A 5,247-nucleotide genomic window follows, 5' to 3' on the forward strand; every position below is an offset into this window, starting at 1 on the left:
TATAATAATTCTGTTTGCATTGCATTACTTAGCCTATCAGTAATGCTTTCATGTGATTAGAGAAAAAGGAGAGAGAAGCGTCCGTGACATAAGGTAGAGGGAATGTAATTGTAACGCTTTCATGTGATTAGTTGAAAGGAAAGAGAGGAGAAAGAAAAAGGAGAGAGAAAAAGAGGATAAGGTGAAGAGGGAGAAGAAAAAGAGAGATAGAAAAAAAGGCGGAGAGAGAAAAAGAGAGTGAGAGAAGCGTTCATGATGTGAGGTGGGAAGAGCATAATAATTTTAGCAGATTGGGGATGTTCTGATGGTAAGCTTAAAAGATGGAGAGAGATGGTGGTGGTGATTTGATAGTAAAAAGTGTTTTGTTTTTTTTTAATTGAATTAAGTTTTTTTTATATCACCTACCACTTAACACAGGCACAAAGTGCAATTCCATGAAATATTCACGCTTGTTTACATGGCAAATATATGCAATTTAGCCAAAGGTTGTATCATATGTATGGGATAATTTTTTTTTGTTTAAGAGAATAATGGTAAAATAAGAGTGAATATCTATTTTATGAGTGCTGTATATTAAGTCTATAAAATTGTGCATGAGATATATAAAGTGAATATATAAAGTGCATTAAGTAATCATCGTATTCCAGTTTCTTTCACTTTTCAGTGAGTAGCAGATGAGTAACTATCTTTCCATACAGACACAACACAGGTTGTGCTTTCAGGTTTTTGGGATAAAGTTTTCAGAGATAACCCAATAGGTTTACCGTTAATTTTGTAAAATATTCATAGGTCCTGCTAGCATACATACATACATACATACATACATACATACATATATATATATATATATATATATATATAGGCACAGGAATAGCTGTGTGGTAAGTAGCTTGCTTACCAACCATATGGTTCTGGGTTCAGTCCCACTGCGTGGCACCTTGGGCAAGTGTCTTCTACTATAGCCTCGGGCCGACAAAAGCCTTGTGAGTGGATTTGGTAGACGGAAACTGAAAGAAGCCCGTTATATATATATATATATATATATATATATATATGTATGTATGTATGTTTGTGTATATGTTTGTGTGTCTGTGTTTGTCCCCCCTAGCATTGCTTGACAACTGATGCTAGTGTGTTTATGTCCCCATAACCTAGCGGTTCGGCAAAAAAGACCGATAGAATAAGTACTAGGCTTACAAAGAATAAGTCCTGGGGTCGATTTGCTCGACTAAAGGCGGTGCTCCAGCATGGCCACAGTCAAATGACTGAAACAAGTAAAAGAGTAAAGAGTAAAAAGAGAGTATATGAGAGAAAGAGAGAGTAGTTTTAGTAAAGTATTGTGATATTACTTTGAAGAGATTTGTTGTGTAAGGCTGGAACAATGTGAGAAGATACAAAGTAAACCACTTTTCTTTTCCCTTTTGTAGTTGACTTTGTCCCTTCTAGCATTGTTATGGCCTTACATGACAAATCTCTTTAGAATATATATAAATGTATATGTATGCATATATGTCTATGTATATATAGCTATTGTACATGTGTGTATTTGTGGTGCCGATAACTAGTGGAGTAGTTTCATTCTTGTTAATTTATACATTTTTACACAGCTTTGTCTGAAAGGGGATGTTGGTGACTCTGAGATTGAACAGAGTAAGGCTTGAAAGTATCCTCAAACCAGAGACCTGACCCAAATGCTTGCAACATTGTAAGTTTAAACCCTGTCACCCAAGGACCAGTAGTGTTAAAGCAAGCTATAGATTAAGTCTACATCTCTAGGTAAACTTAAGCACCTAGATTGCAAAGAACTGTAATAATTACCACAAGGTATCTTGTCTAAAACTCTAACAATTCCTTCAGTCCACCACCATGGACTGATACCTTTATTGACCCTGAAAGTAATGTTGACCTTGATGGGATTTGAACACAGATGGCAGAGAGCCAAAGTGTTTTATTCTGTGCTCTAAAAAGCTTTAGATATGTAGTTGTTGAGGCTGTGGGCTTTCATACTCTAGTCATCATTTAATCCCAAGCTTGTCCCGATTGAGCAAATCAGAGCTGAGGTATTCCAACTGTGACCATCTTGTCAAGAAAGTTAGGCACATATGTATACGCCCATTTGGAAAGATTTGACTGCTATTTCTAGCAGGTTGAGTGACCACTTAGAAGCTTTCTCATTAGCTTGTATATAGCCCCAGGTTAGATTATGTAGACGTATTAGCAATCGGATCAATGAAGTCTAGGTAATCTTTCAGCTTTTAGTGTTTCATTGCATTTGATACATTGCATAAATGTGTGTGTGTATGTATGTATGTGTGAGATATAGCATCCAATATTCTGGGCAGTCTTTTTTATTTTTCTCTTTTGAGATTTATGGAAGAAAGTTTAACAGTATTGGTGTTGTTAGTTGCTAAGTTTAAGTTATTAGCTAAAATAATACCAAGGTTATAAATTGTGAATGGTGTCCCTCACGTTGAATCGAGGTTTGATTTTGTGTTTGTTAATATTTTGAGATATTGTTTAGTGGTAAGAAGAGTGTCTGGCTATACAAAAAATCTACTTTGACAAGTTTTGTCTGACCTGTGTACTCATTAGAAAGTGGGCATTAATATGATGATGGTGGAGGTAATATATATATATATATAGGGGAGAATTCACGAAAAAAACAAAAGACGAAGACAGGTGGTGTAGACAACAAACAGATATATTAGTATAACGCTCGGGAAGTGAAAAAGTCTTTAACGTTTTGAGCCTACGCTCTTCCACAGAAAGAAACAAGGAGAGAAAAAAGAGAATGTGTAGTGGCTAGCGATCTATCATGGCGAATGCTGGACAGAAAGGTCACACGGGAAAGCTAGGAAGAAGGAGAGATAATAAAGTAGTGGTGATCCCAAAACGATGGTGCGCGTGAATGTGTATAAGAGAGTTCGTATGTGTGTGTGGAAGAGGGCTGGTGTTCTTGACGTGTGCATGTGTGTATGTGTAGGTGTGAAAATGTGGGGCTAGGAATTGGTCAGTGCTGGTGTGTGCATGGTGGTGTGTTGTGATGTGTTGTGTAATATGGTGTAGTGCTGTGATGTGATGGTGTTGGGAGGTGATATATATATATATATATATGTGTGTGTGTATCGGTTCACCTGTCAAAGACTGTGTATAAGCATTCAGCTGTTGCCAAACAACCTGCATAAGTGATTTGTTTATAGTGACCAAATGTATGTTCTGCACATTAGCTCACTCCCTCCATCAAATTGATGTTTTCTGGACAGGTGCACTGTGCACCTGCATCAGATGTCAAAGCAATCACAAAGCAATGTGTAATGAAGTGTTTTGTTGAAGCACACATTGTACCACCCAGTCTAGGAGCTGAAACCGTGATCTTGTGATTGTGAGTGCAACACCCTGACCACTAGGTCATGTGTTCTCACACACACACACACACACACATATCGTGTATGTTTGTCTTGTCTCAAATTGCATGACAATTGTTGTCAAGTATGTTTCTCCATAAAAGACTGACAGGTTAAGTACCCAGACTTAAGTATTACTGGGGTCAATTTGAGCAGCTGAATTTTTCTAGGTGATACCAACCCTGGCATGGCCACTGACTGAAACTGGTAAAATAACAAAAGAATTAACATTTACCAAAATGTGAATATTTCTGATAATGAATATAGATTCTACTATATACATGTAAGATGCTATCATCATCATTATTATTTTCATCATTGTTGTCATTTAATGTCCATTTTACATGCTGGCATGGGTTACACAGTTTGACAAGAGCTGCTAAGGCCAGGGGCTACCCCAGGTTCTATTGTCTGTTTTAGCATGGTTTCTACAGCTAGATACCCCCTCCTAATACCAACCACTTTTCACAGTGTACTGGGTGCTTTTTATGTGGCACCAGAATAGTGCATATTGTATATAATAAGTATATATATAAAACTGACCAGCAAAATATTTAATAATATTTATCAGACAATTTGTCCTAAACTAATCTGAGTTGGATGAATAAATACAGTAATACACTATATTCTGTTAAGTATGTCCATTATATTCTCTGAAAATTAGTCTTATTCTTTTTAGTCATAAGAAATCAGCATATTAATATGTTTTTTTACTTTTTGCATGCATGTGTATAAAACTGCCTTTAAGCTTAATCATCTTTTTATTTCACAGATGCGAGAACATTTAATGGATATTAAATAAATGTGGAACTGAGAAGAGAAGAAAATATAGCTAATGAAAGCTTGTCTCTAATGTAGACATGCCACTATGGTGCCAGTTTTGGCTGGACAGTCTTCTTAAATGTCAATGTGTGTTCTCACTTGGCTCCTATAGTAATCAATAGGCTCAGCTGATGTGTTAAGTTGAAAAACAAAAACAAAAAATTTTTAATCTTTTGAAAAAGTAAGGTATCGAAACAAAACAAAAGAAAAAGTTAAAAAAAACACAAAACAAGAAAAAAGTCAAAAAAGAAGCAATAAAATAAGAAAAACGATTCTCGGGATTTGCTTTTAATTCCATTTATGGTTCCAAATTCAGTTTTTGATATCTTCGATGTTTAAAAATTTTATTATTTAGTTTAAGGAAGGGGGGAAGGGTAGTACGCACAGCACTTGACCATGCCAGATCAGTGGACGCAAATGTGATTGATTATCATTTTTAATTCTTGTAGGTTCATGTCAGTAGGGAAAAGTGTGGGATGAGTTCCAGTGAGTTGAAGTTCCATGCTTGAAGAATTACCTTAGGTGTTTTGAACGGCTTTGGAGGTAAGATACTCCAGAGATAAAGGTGTATCCAGTTCATAAGTTTTCAGAGGAAGCAGTACAACAGACCTTGCTTGTTCAAAGGAGCGAAAAGTATTTTGTAGAGGTATCAGAAAAAAAGCAGGATTGGCATGACTGGAATCCACAGTTTATGAATATGCATATCACTGGTAAATTTGTTGCTGGGCAAAAATTTGAAATATTTCACTCCAAATTATGTGACTCATCATAAGATAACATGAGTGTCTTTCTCATCTTCTCATCCACTCATGTCCTCTGTCATTCTTTGAGTGGGACCTCACCTGCTTTCTCTGTTATTGAGTTTCCATATTTTTAATCGAATCAAGAAATTTTGTGTTAGTTCCCAATTTCTAAACCCAGGGAATTGCCTAGTTAATTCAGTGCTGCAGTACTGACCTTTGCATGCTCTGTAGTCTGACGGTTGCTGAAATATTTAGATGTAAATGTATAACTACTAGTC

At 36.1% G+C, this 5,247-nt stretch overlaps 1 long non-coding RNA gene across 1 annotated transcript in view; it reads left to right on the plus strand.

The window, feature by feature from the left end:
- LOC128249606 (uncharacterized) overlaps positions 1 to 4,498 on the plus strand; it is a 143,766-nt gene extending 139,268 nt beyond the window's left edge. Inside the window, exon 2 of the long non-coding RNA XR_008265714.1 lies at positions 4,177 to 4,498. This is a non-coding gene — a long non-coding RNA (uncharacterized LOC128249606). The remainder of the gene's footprint in view (positions 1 to 4,176) is intronic.
- The last annotated feature ends 749 nt before the right edge of the window (positions 4,499 to 5,247 follow it).

This window comes from Octopus bimaculoides, chromosome 16 (genome assembly GCF_001194135.2).
Source record: "Octopus bimaculoides isolate UCB-OBI-ISO-001 chromosome 16, ASM119413v2, whole genome shotgun sequence".
Lineage (NCBI taxonomy): Eukaryota > Metazoa > Mollusca > Cephalopoda > Octopoda > Octopodidae > Octopus > Octopus bimaculoides.